The sequence below is a fragment of the Peromyscus maniculatus genome, chromosome 4 (genome assembly GCF_049852395.1).
Source record: "Peromyscus maniculatus bairdii isolate BWxNUB_F1_BW_parent chromosome 4, HU_Pman_BW_mat_3.1, whole genome shotgun sequence".
NCBI classification, from domain to species: domain Eukaryota; kingdom Metazoa; phylum Chordata; class Mammalia; order Rodentia; family Cricetidae; genus Peromyscus; species Peromyscus maniculatus.
Genome location: NC_134855.1, coordinates 89015852 through 89040418, shown reverse-complemented (window position 1 = coordinate 89040418; position 24567 = coordinate 89015852). Strand labels below are relative to the sequence as shown.

The 24567-nt window shown below is 35.2% G+C and overlaps 1 protein-coding gene across 1 annotated transcript in view; it reads left to right on the top strand.

Moving 5' to 3' along the window:
• Positions 1-2138, top strand: part of LOC107400459 (uncharacterized) — a 32230-nt gene extending 30092 nt beyond the window's left edge. The window contains exon 8 of the mRNA XM_076570291.1: positions 1128-2138. The gene's annotated coding sequence lies outside the window, so the exon portion shown is untranslated. The remainder of the gene's footprint in view (positions 1-1127) is intronic.
• The last annotated feature ends 22429 nt before the right edge of the window (positions 2139-24567 follow it).

The following is a 24567-nucleotide window of genomic DNA, read 5'->3' as shown; positions in this document are numbered from 1 at the left end:
CAGGTCATATGAGGGCAATTCAGAAAGTTATATTTAGTACTATTTTAACCCATGTATCAAATAAAATTCTGCTTAGAGGACCAACTATATCCCAATATTTAGCTATTATCTTACTTTTACCATGAGATGAGGTAGAGGAGAGTTCACTTACACATGTCTTAGAACCAGAATCTTAATATATATAACATAAGACTATTCCATGAAAACAATTAGTATACCAGAAACGAATATCTGTTTTAGACCTTACATTTGTTGTAATTAACATCCATTTAAAGAACTGTTTTTGGGGGAGAATATCCCTGACTGGCCTGGTATAACAGGTTGGCCACGAACACCCAGAAGTCCACTTGCCTCTTCCTCTTGACTTCTGGGATTAAAGGGCAACACCACACAAAGCTTGAGGGTATTTTGATAAATATCTCTATGGAGATTTCTATTTGGTATTCCTTTTCGACAATTTCCCTTGTCTTGTTCCTTGTGGCTTGCTCCAGTGCTTGTTTTTTTCTGTAATATTTTTGCTAATATTTACTATCTTTACTGCTTTCCATTTGCTTCTTTCTGAACATTATTTATGTTGACTAAATATTTTCTATTTTCATGTGAAAGTAGCAAAACCACAAAGGATTTCAGGATTCCATAGATTCTTAAAGACTAGTCACATTGCTATTCACTTCATAATTTAATGTCCTCATATTTAGTATCCTGGGTAAAATAGTAGTTTTTATATAAAATATTAAACTCAAAATTTTAATGGGCCTCTGTGAGCATAGTAGACATATATGAGGTTTACTCTAACATTGCTTAATACAGGACATATTTCTCTGGGTGTTTTTATAAGAAATTGAAAGATTGATCTATGTATTTCAATGAGAAAAATATCAGAATGTGCTTAGCAAGTGAACCCAATGGTACAGGGTTAAAATGAATTATCATGAAAAGGGGAGATTTAAAAGAACAACACTGGATAGGATATAGACATTTTTGGAAGGAAACTTGGAAATGTAGAGAAGATGTTTATATGCAATATATAAAATAAGGACTCAAAATATTGAAGCTTACCTGTAAGTGAATATTAAATTGGTGAGACTGAATGATTCTAACAAATATTTTGCTTTCTTTGATTATAGGAACTGACAACCAACAATATTTCTATTGACAAATATTAAACAATCTGAAACAATTGGAGGAGTTGCTATGGCAGATAAAAACATGGATTATCTACTTTTTAACAACCTCTCTCTTGTGTGCATATGTGTGTGTCTCTGTGTGTGTCTGCCTGTCTCTCTCTCTCTCTCCCTATCTCTATTTGTATCTATGACATCTATATATCAGTTTACAAAGGATATGTTACAGATCCTCTTATACAGGGATCAAAATGTTGCTGAATTATATGCATGTGTGACTCAGCTCAGGATAAATTTCTTCTATTCCTCCTTGCCTCTCCCTACATTTTTACAACAGACATATGTGGTAGATAGGCCCCCTTGCACCACATTCATAGAGCTGTATCTTCATACAGCATTCATACAGAGACAATAGCTGGTTGAGTCTACATTTAACCTGATTTGAAAAAATAAGGAAATTGTGAACATCTTAAGGACCACTATCCTGAAATCAGATTTAACATTTAAACATCAGACGTGTACACTGATCCCACTGAAGTGGGAGAGCAGGTAGTGAGTTGTCATAGGACATATTCTACAGATATACCAAACAGATAGTTTAGAAAAAATAATTCTTAATAACAATGTTGTTCTTTTCAGTGAATATTTTACTCATATTGAAATGTAAAGATTACTGATGTCAAATACTTCTCTAAAATCTATCTTATATTTTACTTATAATAATCATATTTCAGTATTGAAAGATTGTTATCCATCATATATTAGATATGATTCATAGAACTTCTTACATAAGTGTATCAAGAAACATCTATAATGTGTAAAGTAGAAGAAGCAAGTATTGTTGGCATGGCAATATTCTGAAAATAATAAAATTGTTAAAGATTTTTTCCAAAACTGTATTTGTTCAGTATAGCACACTCAAATGTATATTAAATGTGTTATTAAATATTCCAGAATTACTGATGAACTCAGTTTTCTATCTTTGGTAAAATAAATAAACTTTACACTTTACTGAAGTGTTGAAACTTTGTACTCATATTTTCCTGATCTTTACAAAAACCTAACGTCTCAGATAATCATTTCAAAGACTATCAGAAGAATTCAGCTCTGTCCCAATACTTCATGAGTTTGCAGTAACCACAGAAATAGTCAGACTGAATTGCTTCTATTCCTTTGTGGTTTTTTTTTTAAGGGCTGAGAAATGTACTTCCTTAAAATTTATAGATTTTACATTTTGACTTAAATTGTTCAGTACATATCAAGTAAAAGATACAATATTTAGATTACAATACAAGTACTATCTTCATTCAGAACTTCCAGACTACCACTGAAATGAAAGATTCCAAAGGAGAAATGACAGAGCCCCAAGGAAACACATTGTTTAAGGGACTAGAACCCAAAACCAGCAAGAACACACAGTAGAGGAAGCCAAAACACAAAGAAGGACACACATTGTTTAAGGGAATAGAACACAAACCAAGCAAGAACATACAGTAGAGGGAGCCATAACACTAAGGACAGTGTCAGGATAGTCGACAAAATAATATATGCTGTAAAGAACCTAGACTCACAGGTAAGAGGATTTAAGGCCTCATGAATTTGATAAAGAGTGTGCTTAGTGGCTTGATTTCAATTATGATTTTGCTATGAGAAAGACTGTAGTGTCAGGTAAGAATGTATTTATTACTTGTCTAATGTTGTTTCTGAGTGTTATTCATTTGCTTTAGATAGATCTTTGAAATGTTTCTGTGCCATGAACCTCACGCATTCTACTTTTTGTCCAAGTGACAAACATGTTTGAGCTAATTAAAGTATTTTAGAAAATATGAATATTGAATTAAATGATACTAGTGTTTCAGCTTAAGTGAAAGTTTAATTGGGGATTTTAAAATATAATTTTTATTATCAGCAATTTAAATATTTCTCATCAATACTTATAGATAGTACGTTTATCTAACAGTTATCAAATCGTTTGTACTACTATATATATATTAGCAGATTTATTAGCAGAACTGAATTTTAAGGTGTTACCAGAGGAAGATTTAAAAAAAATGTCCTGGCAGACATTGGTATACAAAAAAGTAAATTTCTCATTTAATATTTTCCTGTTGAATATTTTAACAGAGACTCAATGACTGTGATAACTCAAATAACTTTTTATACTACATAGTTAACCAAATGGTCATAATTTAATATATGATTCTGAAATAGTTTTACTATTCACAAAATCAAAAACCTCAATCATTTATACATATAAGCAAATCTATACATACATCAATTTTAAATGTAGATTTGTGGAATAACAGTTTCAAATTATTGAATGCATATCCATTTTATATCCTCCAAGATGACAAAATGATAAGATCAAATATAAGACTTACAATGAATCAGGTGGAAAAATGAAAAGGAAAAACTAATGACACCTGCATTTGATTCATATTAAAAGGTTCCCACTGGCTTGATAGGAATATATAGGAATATATATTTCTAATTTGGAGAAAAATGTTACGATACGTATACAAACACACACACACACACACACACACACACACACACACACATTATAGACGTGTAGTAACTGGTGCTAGAAGCCACACTGTAGATATCTGGAAAGTTTGAACCTAAAAATTCTATCAAGTATTACCCACACACTTCAATTCAAACTTTCTGCCCCCTCCATGAATCCCTTTGTTTTTCAATCAAGTTCACTTCTACTTCCATGTGATACATACATAATAGATTATTTGTACTTACGTTAAATCTAAGATCCTCAAATTGTAGTAAACGTGATTGCTCTCTTTCAAAGACTGGTTTCATTCACTTACTTTAATAGTCTCCAATGAAGTTCTCACTCTTCTGAGATATACCTAGTGTTGGTATAATGGTATTTAAACATGAATTCATATAATTGTTTTTGTTTTGTAATGACACTCACTTTTCTTTTCAGTGATAAGTACTCAGTTTATATTAAACATCGTGTGTAATAAAGTTTCTTATTCCACGTGACCTTTGAAAATAAAATATATTATGTCAAAAGCTGAACAGATGGCCTCACAGTTAAGAGTATATTCTGCTCTTTAAGGGGACCCAAGTTCAGTTCCCAACACCAGTGCTATGTGATTCAAAACTACCTGTAGCTCCATCTTCAGGAGGTCTGGCATTTTCTTTTGGCCTCTTCAGATGCCTTCACTAACATGCACAAACCTCCCCACCCCCCAAAAAAACAGACATGCATGCTACACATAATTATAAATGTTTAAATATTTTCAAATATTTAGTGTAATTGGATGTTTCTTGGATAGCAAATGTTATATAGCAAACTTGTATATTTATTGTAATTTGTTTGCATTAGTATTTTTTAAAATATTTATTTATTTATTTATTTATTTATTTATTTATTTATTTATTTATTATGTGTACAGTGTTCTGTCTGCATGTATGCGCAGGCCAGAAGAGGGCACCAGATCTCATTACAGATGGTGATGAGCCACCATGTGGTTGCTGGGAGTTGAACTCAGGACCTCTGGAAGAGCAGCCATTGCTTTTAAACTCTGAGCCACCTCTCCAGCCCAAGTATTTTCATATTCTTATTTTTATAAGTAATGTGATAATGGGTTAGGAATTGCTAATTCATCTATGTACACCAGCTTCTCTCCTGTCTATATTTTCTCTGATGTTCATGGCCAATTTAGAAAGTCAGAGTCCATGTGACCATAACAGATGTGAAATAATGAACATATTTGATTCTCTTCTCTCTTAGTTTAATATACTTGTATTCTAGTTATATCTAACTATATTTATTAAAAAAATAGTAAACAGATATTTGCCTGAATGGTGTAAAGAAGCTTTATAAACATCATCATCATCACTATCATCATCACCACCATCATCATCATCATCATCATCATCATCATCATCATTATTTTGGTTTTTGAGAAAGGCTTTCTCTGTGTAGTTTTGGTGCCTCTCCTGGATCTCACTCTGTAGACCAGGCTGTCCTCAAACTCACAGAGATCCGCCTGGCTCTGCCTCCCAAGCGCTGGGATTAAAAGCATGTGCCACCACTGCGAGGCATAAACCCTATTATTGACACTAATTTTTACAAAGTATCCTTGAGCATCTTTGAAAGAACCACATTGGACCTTATTGCAGTTTGAGATCCTGAGAAGATTAACTGGCAAATGGAGAATAAAACACAGGAACTGTGCTTAATGACCTGCCTGGACTGAATCTACCAGGTTGAGCTGAATCCCCAGGGGAGTCCTTGCCCTGGAGGAGATGGGAATGGGGGTGGGCTGGAGGGAGCGGGCGGGAGGAGGGAGGACAGGGGAATCCGTGGCTGATATGTAAAATTAAATCAAATTATAAAATTAAAAAAATACATTAAAAAAAGAAAAGTTCTAAACAGTCAAAAAAAAAAAAGAAAAAGAAAATGTCACTCTCCATATAACATTTGACTATGGGTCTCTGCCTCTACTCAAATTAGCTGCCAGTGGTAGCCTCTTTGATGCCAATGGGGCTAGCCACTAATTTATGAGTATATAAGGATAACATTAGAAATCTTTTTTTTTCTTTCATAGGTCTCTGGGCTACCCAGCTTCTTATTCCTGGTCATCCAGACAATATCGCTCATGGGATCCCTCTCCAGGCATATGTCTCAAATTAGACCCATCATTGGTTGGCCACTATTATGAGAAGAGATATCTGTTAGAACATGTTTCTGCAGACTAACAACTATAGAGCAAATCAGATAAATTTTTGTACAAAAATAGAGTTCCTTATTTGAAATGACTAGTAAAGGTAAAAATATATTAGATTGACATTATATATAGCAGATCAGTAGTTTCTTATAAAACTGGAAGTTTTTAAAATTTGAAGATAATTTAAATATTGAAAAATATTCATAACAATTTCTTAGCTACATGTCATAGAACTTCTCATAGATGTATGTTAAGAATTTGTAAGACATGCAATCCAAATTGAGAAGCATTGTAACGTTTTATGTTTCTTAACATACTAAATATGCAATCATCATTCCAGAATCTTACATTTTCTATAATTTTTATTAAGAAATATTCATTTTACATACCAATCACAGATCCCCCTCTCCTCCCTCCTCCTACCCCCACCAGCCTTCTTGCCTCAATACACCCCCCATTGCCTTCTCCAAAAAGGTAAGGCCTCCCATGAGTAGTTAGCAGAGCCTGTTACATTCAATTGAGGCAGAGCCAATCCCCTCCCCCTCATCAAGGCTGTGCAAGATGTTCCACCATAGGTAAAGGCTCCAAAAAGCCAACTCATGCACAAGAATAGATCCTGATTCTACTGCCAGGAGGCCCCTTAAGCAGATCAAGCTACACAACTGTCTGGCTTATGCAGAGGTCCTAGTAGAGTCCCATGGAGGCTCCACAGCTCTAAAGGTCATGAGTTCCCACTAGCATGGTTTGGTTGTCTCCGTAGGTTTCCCCATCACGATCGTGATGCCTCTTGCTCATAGAATCCCTCTTCTCTCTTCGACTAGACAATTCTTAAATAAAAAAATCCATAAGATGATTTAAAATATAAGAATTTGGACTATAAATGTAGGGATTATTGTGGAAAGACAAGCAATTTCTTCAAAAAAGAGGAAAGATGTAGAAAAATTAACTAAGAATTGTTTAAAAAAATAGTAAAGAATGTTTAGAGATCACATTGAACACAAAGACTGGTTCATTGTGTCCACATAACTAGAAGTGAGGGGAAATAGAATGGGTGCAAACAGTAGCCCACCATTCTTGTACATTACTCTGAGGCTTGGAGACACAGTTCATGATCATCCAGGTAGTTGATGAAGTTAATATGAATACAGAATACAGACACACTTGTTAACTTCTAAAATAGCACCTTTAATTATTTGTTTGTTTTATAAAAGTTTTTGATAATGAACATTGTATAAAAAACCAATGAAATTTTAGCTCAAAGGTAAAATCATTTGTGAATGGCAGCTCATAATCACATGCAAAGGTTCCTGAAATGTTTGAATGTTCAGTCCATATTTTCTTTATATAGTCATGTTTCACTACTAAAATTTTGTTTTACATCATTTTCCACATGTGATTTATCTAACTTCTCACTCACTGGATTAAAAATACTTAAACATTTCTAAAAATAGAAGGAAGAGAGATATGACAGTAGCTTGCATGGGTATCACAAAATTAACATTTTATAAACATTATTCTGTAAGTGTATTTCAAAGCTAAGCACATCAGAATGTACAATACATTTTCTGGAATGTTACAAATGGTTCAGAGTGTTTCATTAAAACCAATGCCTTTTATTCCATATGAATATATTCAGCAATCTAAATGACTCCAAAAGACCATGGTTTTCTCCCCTGCTTAGAGACAGTTTTCTGTCCTTCAGACAGCAAGTTCAACACCAATATATGTTTATTTTCTGTTATTATTTTCATTACAATGATAATATCCTTTCAAAACCTTTACTTGGTGCCTTTCACTTGATATGTCATTCTTTGTTGTAACCCATAGGATGCGTGCCTCTTTCTGAGCAGAAACAGAGGAAGAGTAGATTCTGGGGAAGAGAGAAGATGGGGAGAGAGGGTGGGATGAGTGGTGGAAGGGGAAACCGAGGTCAGTATGTAAAATAAATGAATAGATTTAATTAATAAAGATTCATTTTCTTATTTTCTTCAGTCTTTCTCTTTAATATCATGCCTTAACCAGAATGCAGTAAGATAAGCAAATGAAAAACCACCCAAACCTAAGTCTAAAGTAATCATTTCCAAAGCTAAGCATGGAGAGTCTAGTCCATACTACTTCTTCTTAAAAGTATACTTCACTTTTTAATACACAGCATTGACTAACTTTGTTTGGTTTTCTAGAATCTGCACAGGAAGAGTCTCAGTTGATAGTAATAACTTTGAATCATTTATCTGAGAACATTATATCACCACTTGGGTGAAATATGCAACAGTAACTGTCTTCTTTCATAATTCTTGTAGCATATTACTATCATAAAATAAGCCATTAATAATTAAGAAAAAGTCAAGATTCAAATCAGGTAAATTTTGCACAGAAAATAATTTGAAAAAAATACTTAAAATACTTTAAATTCAGTCTTCACATCTCTACCTCCTTTATATTAAATGTGATTTTGAGCATTGACCTAAATAGCACAAATATATCCAACTTCATTTGTAGATGTAACCAATTGTCTTATTAAATAAGAAACACAGAACCAATGTAAAAGAGAAAGCCAAGAAAGATCAGAGCTCAGAGCTAAAATCTCACCCTTCCTCCTGCGGTGGTTCTAGCTCTCTGAAAGAAACCTATTTCATATGTGTATGTCTTTTCATACTCTTTTGTTCTGCCTTATCATTGGTTGTAAACCCAAACACATGACTGCCTCATCACTGTCTGTATGTACAGCCCCCAGGTCTTAAAGGCATATGTCTCCAATGCTGGCTGTATCCCTGAACACACAGAGATCTACCTAGCTCTTCTACCAAGTGCTGGGATTAAAGGCGTGTGCCACCACCGCCACACTCTTGCTATGACTCTAATAGCTCTGACCCCCAGGCAACTTTATTTATTAGCATACAATCAAAATCACATTTTAGTACAATTAGAATACCACCACATTTCCCCTTTTCTATTTTAATAAAAAGAAAAAAAAAAGCAAAAGTTATAACTAACATAAGAAAAACTACATACAAAAGTACAATAACTATATACAATATATACAAGTAATAAATACCTAAACAATGTCTAGTCCATTTGTATTTGACAAATCAGAGAAAATAATTCCATTATCTATCCTATTTTGGTAAGTCCAAAATGTATCTAATTCACTTTCTACCCTAGTTAATCTTCAACTATAACAAACTAATCTTCAACTCCCTCAGAGATCCAAGAAGGAAATAATATTAGCTAACAAAAATAAAAACAGGAAGTGCATGCAAGCAACTTCCAAAAAATTTGTGAGTTGACAGAAACAGCCAGCTGCCTCGAGAGTCACCTGAGGTTTCTCCACAGTGTTGGGGCATCATCTTTAGCCTATAGGCTTAGTGTATCTGACAGACTCATTTGTGAAGTAGGATGTACACAAGGTCAACAGTTCAACCTCACATTGGGTGAGAGCAGTCCATGTACCAGAAACACCTGAATTCCACTAGTGTACTGTCATGATTCAGGATTTTAAATTCTGGAAATTGTTGATGGTTTTTTAATTCAGCTGTCCATTCTTCTTGGCTGTGTATATATGGCTTCATCTCAGCATCCCTTTCTTCTCTACATCCCTCTATTAAATGCCAGTCTACTATTGAGAGGCATGAGCTTATTTACTCTTCAAGAATAACTGTTTTAGCTGCTGTTCCATTGCACAACAGAAGCCATCAGCTCACTGCCTGTTAAGCTGCCTTCGAAGAAAAGGGCACTGTACCTTTTCTGGATTGCAAAGGCCACTTCAGGGATGCGGCCATATTGTCCTGGCCTCAGAAGATGCCTTTTGATAAAGCCATAACCACACTTGTTTTGGCAAGAATCAGTAGTCCTTTGTTTCATGTCCTGTCTGTCCTGTTTGTCAGCAGTTGATTCGAGGATACTTTGTTGTCCAGTGGCTAACTTTTGCCACAAGGAAAGTTAACTCCATATGCAGTTTCTTCAATGCCCATATATTCTCTGAAGTAGATTGGTACTGCCAGGAACTGACATGTCTCAAAAAAGAAAAATTTTCTAAGTTATTAAAACATTTTAAATGCCATATTCTGTAGATCTCTGAAGGGTTTGAAGATGACCTGTCTAAAATATATCTGCTCAATTTTTAAAACATATCTAATATGACCACAAGTTCTATTGTAATGTCTAACTACTAACTTTCATGTCTTTATATCCTAATAGTTGGTAATAATAACATTGAAGGATAAGAAAATTGTATTACATTGTTAAATGAATGGTATAAATACAATTAGAAATATACATATAGCATTTTCTAACAATATCAATTTCAAATTTGTATATAATATAAAACAATCCAATCCAATGTAAAGTATTTAAAACTAGTAACTGTCTTTTCCTTTTCTCTTTCTTTCTTTCTTTCTTTCTTTCTTTCTTTCTTTCTTTCTTTCTTTCTTTCTTTCTTTCTTTCTTTCTTTTTTCTTTCTTTCTCATCTCTCTCTCTCTCTCTGTGTCTGTCTCTCTCTTTCTTTCTTTCTTTCTTTCTTTCTTTCTTTCTTTCTTTTTTTAACAAGAACCTTAAATCTAATCTCCTTTGCTTAGCCTTTTTCCTAACAATTGACAACAACTTGTAACCAACCCCCCTAAACAATGAAAATTATCCTAGACCCAAAACCCATTAAAAAGACAAAAAAATCACCCGCCCCACACCACCTCTTTGGGAATGTGGGCATCATATTCTTAAAATTGCTTCCTGCTGGGTATGGTTGAGGTTATCTTTATCCTAAAGAAAAATTTTAGGTTAATTGTCAAATTCTAGGAAAGGTAACTATATCCTTCATTATCCAGGCTGTGTATAATGCCAAAGTTCAGGGTTTATCTCAAGTCCTTATTCAAGTAGTCTTGGAGACTGGATGATCTCAGCTAGTCATCTCAAAATTGCTCTGAGCACCTTGTAGTTCAAAGTTGATCTGTAGATGATGTTTGTCAGCTTAGTGATATTATTATTGTCCACATGGAGTTGTTGTTGTTGTGGGGCCCCATCTTCTTTCTGGAGACATCAGTTGATGTTAGGCCTGGCCATGATTTCCTGCAGAAAACTGATAAGAGACTCTAACACAAAGACATATATATGCAGCTAATTGAAGCCTTTTTTTTTATAGAATTAGTAAGTACTCTATATGACCATTCATATATTAACAAAGTTTAAATTGTATATATATCTATATATCTATATATGTTAATCTTGTAAATTTTGATATAAAATTTATACTTTAAGAAAAGATTAAAGAATCAGAATAGAAGCAAAGAGTTGAGATTAGTAATAGAATAGTCCCATTATTAATTTGGCTTTTGTCCTATCCCATAGCAGAAGACAGCTCTTTTATTCTGGCATGATACAGGGAGTTTGCATTTTCCTTTTAACAACATGCTTGAGTTTAAAGAAGGAGAGAGCCATTCTCCAACTCCAAAGTCAACTTTAAATTTTAATTCAACTGGGACTATTAGAAGACCAATAGTGTTAAAACTTTAGAGAAAAGCAGAAACAAACATTTAGGAAGACATAAAAGTTTTTAGATAATATATACCCATATGCCGTTTTACTGTTTCCTGGGATAGATGATTTGTCCCTTTTCTTCAGTTGTCTCATTTGTCCTGTGTTCTTCAGATTCCTTAACCTTCATTCTCCTAAAAGACAAAAACAAAAACCTTTCCCCAAGACTAATTTTGGGGATGTTCCTTTTTGGCAAGTTATTATCTGATGAAATGAAAAGGCATGTTTTATTGATACAAGTTAGTTTAAATTGGATGTTCATGCTGGTTGATGAACTATCACCTCCTCTAATTAAGAGGTCTCTCTTGTTCAAATTGAACCTTTATCAATTTTGATGGTACCAACAGCTTATCTTCTCCTGTAGAAACAAAAGCAAAACCTCGTCCCCAATGTAATACATACCCTGGTTTCCATTCTGAGGTTAGCATATCTTTAAAGTATATAGGCTGATTTAATTCTATAGTTTTTTCTATTATCCAATATCTCTCTGCAGCTGTTGTTCCTTTCTCATTAGCATTCAGAAAATTCAAAGTTAGAAGAACATTATGCAGTCTATTTCTGGGGGTTTTTGTTACCCATTTCTGTTTATTTAGCATATCCTTTAGAGTTCTGTTTGATCTTTCTATAACTGCTTGACCTGTAGGATTATGTGGTATACCTGTAATATGCTTTATATTGTAATAAGCAAAAAACAGTTTCATTTTAATGGAGACATATGATGGAGCATTGTCAGTTTTGATTTGTGCAGGTATACCCATGATGGCCATAACTTCTAGCAAATGAGTGATTACAGAATCAGCTTTTTCAAAACTCAGAGCAGTTGCCCATTGAAATCCTGCATAAGTATCGATGGTATGGTGTACATATTTCAATTTTCCAAATTCTGCAAAGTGAAACACGTCCATCTGCCAGATTTCATTCCTCTGAGTACCCTTTGGGTTACATCCTGCTGGTAATGGCATTTGATTGTAGAAGGAACAAGTAGGACATTTCTTTACTATTTCCTTGGCTTGTTGTCAGGTTATAGAAAAATCCCTTTTTAAACCTTTACTATTGACATGTTTTTTATGAAATTCTGAGGCATCCAGCACATTTCCTATCAATAATTTATCAATCTCATCATTGCCTTGTGCTAGAGGGCCTGGCACACCAGTATGGGATCGAATGTGAGTTATAGATAAAGGATGACTCCTTTTCCTGATTGTATCTTGTAATTGAATAAATAGTGAAGTTAATTCTGAAGCATCAGGGATAAATTCTGCAGTCAGTCTCAATATGTAATACCACTCTTTCAGCATACTGAGAGACAGTTACTATGTTGAGAGGTTCTGAAAAATCCATTAATACCAACAGAATAGCATACAATTCTGATTTTTGAACTGAATTATACGGACTTTGAACCACTTTACTTAAATTTTCTGATTTGTAACCTGCCTTTCCTTCTTTGTTGGCATCTGTATAAAATGTACGAACTCCATATATGGGTTTTTGCCGTACAATTCGAGGCAAGATCCAATCAGCTCTTTTTATAAAATCAATTCTATCGATTTTGGGATATTTGCTGTTAATTTCTCCAAAAAAAAAAATACTGCACGCTCTTTGCCAAAGTTCACTTTCTGTCCATAATTTTTCAATGTCCTCCTTAGTTAAAGGTATGACAATTTCTGGTGGGTCTATTCCTGCTAATTGACAAAGTCTCAATTTTCCTTTCCAAATCAAGTCAGAGATTTTTTTCCACATAAGTTTTTAATTTTTTATTTGGCTTATTTGGTAAAAATATCCATTCCAATATAGTATCTTCCCTCTGCATTAATATTCCAGTAGGAGAATGCCTAGAAGGTAAAATAACCAAAAGGAAATCCAGCTTTGGATCAATACGATCCATGTGCCCTTCATGTACCTTCTTTTCTACCAAGGACAATTGCTTCTCAGCTTCAGGTGATAATTCTCTTGGACTATTTAAGTCCTTGTCACCTTCTAAGGTTCTGAACAAATTAGTCAGTTCATCATTTTTTACCCCAACAATAGTTCGTAGATGAGAAATATCTCCAAATAATCTTTGAAAGTCCCTCCATTGTTTTTCTATGTTTTTAGCCTCCTCCTTAAACCAGGTCAGAAATTGAAGTCTCTGGCTGGGTTCCAGAACACCTTGTGCAAGGTCCCGCCAGTCCTGTGGTACTATCCTATTATATGTTGATCAAGAGTTTAATATTTGCTTTACATATGGGAATGCATGCCATAAGATACTATTGCCTCCTTAAACCTTTTTAAATCCAACATTTCAATTGGAGCCCAAATATTTTGTGTAATCATTTGATCAGGCATCTGCTGTATGGTTACAGGATAAATTAAGGGTGACTGTGTGAAAACAGCCTTTCTTTCTGTAACCTTATGATCCAAACTTGAAACAACTTCACTGTTAATTTCTTCTGTCTGAATTTTTACAGGTTTAACAAGCTTCTCTCTCTCTCTCTCTCTCTCTCTCTCTCTCTCTCTCTTTTTTTTTTTTTTTTTTTTTTTGGTTTTTCGAGACAGGGTTTCTCTGTGTAGCTTTGCGCCTTTCCTGGAACTCACTTGGTAGCCCAGGCTGGTCTCGAATTCACAGAGATCCGCCTGCCTCTGCCTCCCGAGTGCTGGGATTAAAGGCGTGTGCCACCACCGCCCAGCTTAACAAGCTTTTCTAAAGCTGTCATCATGGCACTTAAATTGACTATGTTTTTAAATTGTAAAAGGATGATAAGCATAGTGATAAACTGCATAATTCCAACACTACTAATCTTCTCATATAGTTGTTTAATTGTCAGACTGCCTAAAATTTCAAACAAAACCCAATTTTCTTCCAATGTACACATAAAACCCATTTTTTTTAATGTGGAAAAAATTTCTCTTTTAAATAGTTTCCTTTAAAATATCTGATATGTTGTGACTTACCAAATCTGTGTAGAACAGTAGAAATCCGAGGAAATTTCAAAACAGCCACCTAGTGTCCAAGAAGTAAATTGAGATAGATAGATAGAGAGAGAGAGAAAGAGAGAGAGAGAGAGAGAGAGAGAGAGAGAGAGAGAGAGAGAAAGCTCGCAAGAAAGCAAAGCCAGCTAAAGCTTAAATCCAGCCACTTGTTCTATCTTGAGCCGAGTCAAGGCTTGGCTCTGGGTTCCTTAAGCTCCGACCATGTGCGTTGGCTTTACAGGCAGGAGCCCTGTTCATAGGGCAGGCCTGAGTTGTTTGTAGCAAATCGGCATTAAGCAAGCAGCTCACTGTTAGTCTGGCCTGAGGCCAAGCAGACCTGGGCCTGGGCTAGGAAGTTGCTGCTGGGACTAGGGGGCCACCCAACCTGCCGCCCTTGTGGGAAAACAGACCTGCCACCAAGCCAAGCGGTTTTTAATGGATTCTTGTCATGTTGGGTGCCAGATGTAGATGTAACCAACCGTCTTATTCAATAAGAAACACAAAACCAATGTAAAAAAGAGAAAGCCGAGAGGTCAGAGCTCAGAGCTAAAATCTCACCCTTCCTCCTGTGGTGGTCCTAGCTCTTCAAAAGAGACAGATTTCCTGTGTGTATGTCTTTTCATACTCTTTTGTTCTACCTTCTCATTGGTTGTAAACACAAACACGTGACTGCCTTGTCACTGTCTGTATGTACAGCCCCCCAGGTCTTAAAGACATATGTCTCCAATGCTGGCTGTATCTCTGAATACACAGAGATCTACCTAGCTCTTCTACCAAGTGCTGGGATTAAAGGCTTGTGCCACCACTGCCACACTCTTGCTATGGCTCTAATAGCTCTGACCCCCAGACAACTTTATTTATTAACATACAATTAAAATCACATTTCAGTACAATTAGAATACCACCACATTCATTCTCTTTTCTTAAGTAATAAGGAAAGTCCATGTCTCTGTAAATTGTCATTTGTATTTATTCTGTAAAGAGTTTCCCCCAATAGGCACTAATAATTGTATGGCTTACATGTATCTGGGTACATTCCTTTAGTTATGACTTGAGCCATACGTAAGATTTTCCTTTGCGTTTTCCTAAATCATCTCCCTACAATTGCACCCATCTGAGTCATCTCATTATTCTATAATGGAAAGGTTTATATGAAGTCCTATTTATAATGCTAATGATATTTTAAGAGAAGAATAAACTAAAGAAATTAATGACCAAAAATCTAGCTCTATATGACTGTTATGGCATAAAGAAGTGCTTTCTGATGGTTCTGAGGTCTGTTCCACAAGAGGGAATTTCTTCTTGGTACTGAGGACATGATGTTTGAAGCCTGGCTAGGAAGTCAGAGACATTGGCTGGAATCTATTTATGATATTTATTTTATTTAATCCCATAGAATAGTGTTACTCTCATCCTTCATCATAGACACTTCTACTTCTTTTCTGCAGTTATGGTAATGACTGTTGAGGGACCAACTTCAACCCAGACATCTCTATCACTCTCCCCAGGACTTAGTGACATTGTGGAAGAGGGGGTGGAAAGCATGCACACGTTAAAGGGCAAGAAGGGGAGTCATTAGTAAAAGTTTTATTATATTATTATATATTATGTTATTGTGTCACTATGTATTGTATATACATATATAATACACACGTGTGTGTGTGTGTGTGTGTGTGTGTGTGTGTGTGTGTGTGACATGGAAGCAGACAAAGGCACAATAAGGGGAATGAAGGGGGCCAGCAAAGGGAATGGGTGATAGGAGAGAAGTGGTTCAGGAGAGAAAGATCATAGTTTGTATGTATTAATATCACAATGAAACCCAAATTTGTATGTTACCTAAAATGTTAAATAAAGATATTCCATGAAACTTGAACTCTAAATATGATTATATTTTTAGCATCACATTTCCAACAGGCAGGAAGGTCATTGGTAACAAAGCATTTTCTTCTTTAATGACAACATAAAGTAACCAATATATGTTGAGAATTAAAATACTGTAGAGTTCTTACCATCCACCTAAACATGTCATTCTCCTACTAGCATTGTCAAAAAGCACTCAGCCATTCTGAAGATTCTCTATCAATCTTTGCTAGATTGATTGTAGAACCACTACTACTTCTGTAGAAGTTGACACATGATGTGAAGGTTAATATTGATTGGCAAGATTGGTTAAATTAAAAATTACTGAGATATCAGTAAAGCACACTTCTTAATAAACCTTTGATATTATCTCAAGAGAAATAAAGACTTTCACCTATTCACTGGATTAATCACTTAATGGACTTTTGGTATGATAACATTACTTGGAGATGGGGACTCATAAGAAACATGATCTAGGATATAGGCAATAGGATGTTTCTTTTTCTACTACGGTATTCTGAAAAAAAAAATCAATGTATTGACTATTATCTGCCATGCTTATTTTTAACCATGAGTTGAACAGTTAAACTCCATGCTACACAATGTTCTACCTAATCTGTAATGAGTCTTTCTCTGTCCCACCAGCCAGCTCCCAAATAATGACATGCAGTTTTATTATGAAATTTCAGACTATAAGTTAGGCTTGTTCTTCACCAGCTCTTAAAACTTAAATTAATCCATTTCTATTAATCTACATTTTGCCATGTGGCTTTTTATCTTTCATTCATTGTATGTCCAACTGCCTCCATATCTTGTTGGCATCTCTGCAACTTGATTATCTCCTCCCACTTCCTCTTTCTAACAGGAAGTTCCACCTATACCTTCTGCCTAGCTATTGGCCATTCAGCTTTTTCTTAAACCAATCACAACAATATATGTTTACGTAGTATACAAATATCCAAAAACCCTCATATAAAAGATAATCATTGTAGCCAAAACTCACAGATTGAAATATATAAAGAATTTGTGGAACATGAATCCTTCCTGAAGTTTTGTTCTGTCAGTGTTTTGATCAAAATGATATGAAAAAAACCAATTCTGAGGATATATTCCATTCTGCCTCCAAGAATTGAATGTATGCTGTGAATATGTGATGCTTTGATTGGTTGATAAATAAAATGTTGATTTGTCAGAAGTCAGGCAGGCAATAGAGGAGGGGCAAGCAGAGAGGAGATTTCTGGGAAGAGGAAGGCTAAATTAAGAGATGCCAGCCTGCCATCCATGAAGCAGCATATAATAGCAAACAAGTAAAGCCACAGAAAATGTGGTGACATATAGATTAACAGAAGTGGGTTAGTTTAAATGTAAGAGCTAGTCAGTCGTAGGCCTGAGCTAAGGGCCAAGCAGTTTTAATTAATATAAGCCTCTGTGCATTTACTTGGGTCTGAACAGCCATGAGCTGGGTGGGACCAGGAAAACTTTATCCACATTTTTATATATATTTCACAGGGTTTTCTTTTTTTCTTTTTTTTTTTTTTGGATGGAAATGGAATTTTACTGATATGAGTTAATTGCATTTACAGAACATGTTCACAAAGAGATGTGAGCTAAGGATATGTGCAGTTAATGCCGAGTAAGGAACATAAATACAAAAATCTGAGCAATGATAAAAACTGATTAGCAACAAGATATACTTGCACAAGAAGCCACATCAAAACCCATTAAATGGTTAAAATCTAGCTGAAGGAAACAAGCCAATATCATGAAACATTTAACATTAGAATTTAGTTAACATTAGACTATATTAGGTCTTGTACAATGCATGTATATGGCATAGATAATTGGGACTTTTTAAATTTTATTTTACAATACAATTCAGTTCTATGTATCGGCCATGGATTCCCTTGTTCTCCTCCCTCCCGCCCCCTCCTTCCCCCAGCCCACCCCCCATTCCCACCTCCTCCAGGGCAAAGCCTCCCCTGAGGACTGAGATCAACCTGGTAAACTCAGTCCAGGCAGGTCCAGTCCCCTCTTCCCAGGCCGAGCCTAGTGACCCTGCATAAGCCCCAGGTATGTATTCTGTAGAAATTCTCAGATTCTTCCTATATGGGGTGATTTGTACTTGATGTGTTACGAGGCCATTTTCATCTCCTTGATACTGAATAGTTCATGAATACTTATTATCAAAATAAAGACTGACATCAGAGCTGTGCTTTCTTTCTTTCCTTGACGTTGACTACTTTTTAAGTTATTGAAAAGCTGCAAAGTGACATACTGTGAGTCAATGGGCACAGTGGATGAGCCACTGTGCTGAATTTTAACAACATACCTGAGCAATCAGAAAACAGGTTTTAATTCAGCACACAAAGAAAACTGGCCCTGTGGCATTATTGAACATTGGCAGAAGTTTTCATTAATGGAGATTAAACATGAAACTATATTTAGATAAACTCTTTCTGAATATCAAAAACATGAGAAAGGCATCAGCATCTGGAAACAAAGCAATAGCATCATGAGTAAAGAGGAGAGAAACCCAAATCTGCTAGTCATCTTAGTCTTGATAAACCAACATGGACAAGTTAGCAGGAATTCAGAAAACCAAGCCCCAACACAGTTTTATTCTTGTTTTTTTTCTTTATTCTTCTCGCATATATTTTATCCACACTGCAGTTTCCCCTCCCTCCTCTCCTCCCAATTCCTCCCCCATCTTCTCTCTCTCCCATATCCGGCCCTCCTTCCTTTCCCTTCAGAAAAAAAGCAGGGATAAAAACCAAACATGGCATAACAAGTTACAATAAGACTAGGCACAGACCATCATATCAAGGCTGGCAGTTGGGAGTCTTACAAGAACACCACCAAGCTACATAGCATATATATATATATATATATATATATATATATATATATATATATATATATATATATATATATGAGAGAAAGAGAGAGAGAGAGAGAGAGGAGAAAGAGAGAGAGAGAGAGAGAGAGAGAGAGAGAGAGAGAGAGAGAGAGAGAGAGACATAGGTCAGACCCATACATGCTACATGATTGCTGCTTCAATTTCTGTGAGCCCCTGTGAGTCTTGCTTAGTTGATTCTGTGGATTTTTTTCTTGTGGTGTCTTTGACCCTTGTGGGTCCTACAAACCTTCCTCCTCTTTACAAATATAATATATATTTTTTCAATTAGGTAAGATTATATACATTTATCATATAAAACATATTTTGAAGCATATATATGAGACTAAATCTTACATCATTATCACCAGATTTTTGCTATGTATTCTTTCTGTTGCTAAAATTATTTTTAATTCTTCACTACTTTTGTAAACATATTTTATTTTTTATGGTATATTATTATGTGAGTACACCATAGTGAAGTTACTGATTCAATTATTGAACCTTTGTTTTTCCCCATTCTGCCATTCTTATAATGTAATGTAAAAGTAAACATCTGGATAAATTCAGACACACAAAAATATCTTGTTTCCTTTCCTATTATTACTTGTGATTATTTTTATATTTGGAGAAGCAAGACTTCTATAACATAATTTATATGTTTTTATATAAACCAAACGAACACAAGTTATTATTTTATTATTTCATTATTTCATTCAATTAGTTTTATTCTTAGCTATTACTTTGTGGAAAATATTTTGCACTTTAAACTAAACTAAACATATGATTTATTCTGTTTATATTTGCTGATATTCTATGAAGAATGTTTTGGCATGCATCTTTAAAATATGTAAAATTAATACATTTGAAAAAATTCTCATAATGTACTGAAAATGGCACAAACCACAAATTATCTAAATGGCATTAATTTGGTATTGTGTAAAATACCATTTTCCAATATTTCAGTAGTTAGAATGTTAATTTTTGCATGAAAATCTCTTAGATATGTAAGTAAAATGAGGTTGTCCCTGGCTTTTCTCCCTTTAAAACTTTAAATTTCTCTTTACAAGCAATTCATCCAACTGTGCATGTTGAACACATCTCTCATGCTACATGATCTCATCCTTCCTCTCAGATCTCTTTTTAGCTCCCTTTTCCCCAAAGACAAAGTCCTTTTTTACTTTCATGTCCTATATGCAAATGTACTTGGAACTAGGATGGAGAAGGAAGAACTGGAGTGATTCAGATGCAGTACTCTCATGATGCTAGAAAGAAATGTACAGAAGAATTTTTTTAAAAAAAAAGAATAAAAAAATTAAATAGCAACAGCTTGTGATTTTCTGATTAATTTACATTAATTAATTAATTAATTAATTAATTAATTAATTAATGTAATTAAGCATTAATTTACACCCTCCCACCAAACAATCAAGGAATACAAAATGAGAGAAAATCCATGACCTGTATCTTTCTAAGACTTGATTAAGTTTCTAAACTTGGTTACCTATAGTTAATTTTCTTCCTTTTTACTGAAAATTTATTTATTTATTTATGGTGTTTTCATTTTTTATTGAATTTTTTTATTCATTTTACATACCAACCACAGTTCTCCCTCCCTCCCCTCCTCCCACTCCACCCTACCTCCCCTCAAAGGAAAGACAAAGTCCTCCCCCTCTGTCCCCCCATCCAGGCTGAGCAAGGCATCACACCAATATGGAATGGGCTTCAAAAAGCCAGCTCATGCACCAGGGATAGATCCTGGTCCCACAACCAAGGGTCCCCCAAACAGACCAGGCTACCAAACTGATGCCCACATGCAGATCTTGTTGGTCCCAGGCAGGCTCCCTAGCTGTTGGTATAGTGGCCATGTACTCCCACAAGTTCAGGTCATCTGTCTCTGTGGGGTTTTCCATCACGATATGGTCACCCTTGCTCCTATAATCTTTATTCCCTCTCTTCAACTGGACTTCTGTAGTTAGGCCTGGTGCTTGGATGTGAGTCACTACATCTGCTCCCATCAGTTACTGGATAAAAGTTCTATGATGACAGTTAGGGTCCTCACCGGTCTGATTACAGGGGAAGACAAGTTCAAGTACTCTCTCCACTATTGCTTGGGGTCTTATGTGGGGTCATCCTTGTGAATTCCTGGGAATTTCCCTAGCATCAGGTTTATCCCTAGTTCCATAATGCTGCTCTCTAGATATCTCTTTCATTGCTCTCCCACTCCATCCCTCCCCCAACTCAAGTGTCCCATTCTTCATGTTCTCATCCCCCATGCCCTCCCCTTTATCACCCCCCTACACTCCCAGTTTACCCAGAAGATCTCATCTCTTTCCCCTTCCCAGGGTGATCCATGCATCCCTATTAGGGTCCTCCTTGTTACCTGGAGCTATGGATTGTGGTCTGGTTATCCTTTGCTTTACATCTAGTATCCACTTATAAATGAATACATACTGTGTTTGCCTTTCTGGGTCTGAGTTAACTCACTCAGGATGATTTTTTCTAGTTCTATACATTTACCTGCAAATTTCATGATGTCATTGTTTTTTACAGCTGAGTAATACACAATTGTGTAAATGTACCACATTTTCTCTATCTATTCTTTGGTTGAGGGCCATCTAGGTTGTTTCCAGGTTCTGGCTATTATGAATAATGTTGCTATGAATGTAGTTGAGCAAGTGTCCTTGTGGTATGATTGAGCATCCTTTGGGCATATGCCCAAGATTGGTATAGCTGGGTCTTGTGGTAGATTGATTCCCAATTTTTGGAGAAACCACCATTCTGATTTCCAGAGTGGCTGTACAGATTGTAACTCCCACTAGAAGTGGAGAAGTGTTCCCCTTACTCCACACCCTCTCCAAAATAGGCTGTCAGTGTTTTTTATCTTAGTCATTCTGACAGGTGTAAGATGGTATCTCAGAGTTGTTTTGATTTGCATTTCCCTGGTGACTTAGGATATTGAACAATTTCTTAAATGTCTTTCAGCCATTTGAGATTCTTCTGTTGATAATTCTCTGTTGAGATCTGTACCCCATTTTTAATTGGATTATTTTGTATTTTGATGTCTAGTTTCTTGAGTTCTTTATAAATTTTGGAGATCAGTCCTCTGTCAGATGTGGGTTTGGTGAAGATCTTTTCCAATTTTGTGGGTTGTCCTATAAGCCAACCTAAGCCAAGACAATGGGGTGACTGAGATAGGCCAATGGTTAGTTTGATGCCAGTCCAGTTTATATGATGAGTCCAAGACCACTGTGAACAATATGCTAAGACCATGTCTCAAGAAATCAAGTCATAGAAATATAGCTCAGTGGTAAAACATTTACCCAGCATGTACAAGACCCTGAGTTCAAGCCTCATCACTATAAATGGAGGGTGAGGAAGAGAAAGACAAGAAGGTGGATATGGAAAAAAAAAAGATACTGTTAGATTATAAAGAAATGATGAATCAATGTGTAGATGTAGTGAAGTTACATAGAGAAGCAACTGGAATAAGAGTTGGGGATGAGGGAAGGTTAGGTCTCAAGTTGGCTAGAGAAGAAATTGCAAAAGTTTTGTCTTAGTCACGTTCCCATTGCTGTGATACATGACCAAAGCAGCTTGAAAAAGGGTCTATTGGGCTTACATACCTTAGGTCACAGTTGTTTGAGGGAAGCCAAGGCAGGAACTCAAGGCAGAAGCGTGGAGGCAGAAGCCTAACCAAATCAAACAAAAATAAAAACACCTTACTTAATGACAGTATATGATTTTTTTATGTGTTCTTGGATTCAGTTTGCCAGTATTGTATTGAGTATTTTTGCATCAATCTTCATGATTTTTTGCAAAGAAGCCAAAATTGTATAATTAGAAAAAAAGATAGCATCTTTAACAAATGGTGCTCACATAACTGGGTGTCAACATGTAGAAAATTGAAAATAGATCCATACATATTACCATGCACAAAACTCAAGCCCAAGTGGATCAAAGACTTCAACATAAATCCAGGTACACTGAACATGATAGAAGAGAAAGTGGGAGATAGCCTTCAACACATTGGCACTGGAGACCACTTCTTAAATATAACACTAGCAGCACAGACACTGAGAGCAGCAATCAATTAATGGGACCTCCAGAAACTGAAAAGCTTCTGCAAGGCAAAGAACACTGTAAATAAGACAAGATTTAAAAAAATTACAGTAAGTATTGTAAATACTTTATTCTGTAGTATTTATTATAATTTCAGTGAAATTATTATGCTCAAATCTGTTTTTAAACATCCTCTCATTAATAAGAACTTTGCAAAAATGATGTTCTGTGTGTCCAGAAGTTAAATCCTGTCTAATATGCATATCATTAAATGTTCTGGTTGTTAATACACATGCCCTTTTACATTCCATTGTGGGTTTATATTGTCAGTTTTCAGTGATGTTAAATATATATTTCAATTAGGAACCATCTGTGTGATAATGTATTCCTATTTTAAAATTTTTAAAAATTTAAAAATGATTTCAAAAATAATTTTGAAATTATTTATTTTCATATCAACAATACTTGCTTTTACATTTTTTAAATGACTACCTTTTTCTATTTAAGTATATGTATGACTGTGTCTCAGGTCTGTATGTGTATGTGCATTTCTGTGCAGGAACCCAGAGAGGCCTGAGGAGTCAGCAAACTGAAGATGGAGTTATAGATGGTTATGAGCCACCTGAGGTGGATGCTGGGACCCAAACACAGGCTCTCTGCAAGAGCAGGCTACCTGCTTAACAACTGGGCCATCTCTCTAGCCCTAGAATACCTTCTTTTAAAATAAAAAAAAACATAGCTTAAATATTCAAAAGCAATTGAAAATTGATAGATCTATGTTAACATTTGTTTTATCAGGATACCTCTACCGGTATTCAACCAATATATATTCCTCAGTTATCATTAGGATTAACTCCAACACCCACAAATATTCTAAATAGAGGAAAAGGTAAGAATTATGTCATCAGTATGCCATTTTAAAGAATTATTAAAATCAGGGCCAGCATGTATTTTATCAGCCATATGTAGTCTATAAAAATAAATATGCAGTAAGAAATAAGAAGCATTAGATTGTAATAAGTGATAAGTATCATGAAGCTTCAGTAGTATTTTAAATTGGGCATGTCAAGAGTTGAATTATAGAGTTTGACTCAGTGCTTAAGAGCACATACTATTTTTCCAAAGGACTTGAGTTCAGTTCCCACCACTCAAATCAGGAGGAAAATAACCACCCATAACTCAGCTCCGGAAGGATCCAACTCCTCTGCTTCTGTACACACCTGTGCTCAGTAACAAACATACCCCAAAAAGGACTTGCAGAAATACATGCAATTTAGAGTAACTTAATTTTTACAAGTAGGTGAGAATTATAAATATATTTTGATATTGTTTATCTGAGGAATTTCAAGCAATAAGAATTTGTAAAGAAGATAGGAAATGTTAAATAGAATGAGTGTAGAGGAAAGGATTTGTGGTAATGTATATTGTGAAGGGTATAAAAAGAATGTCTTT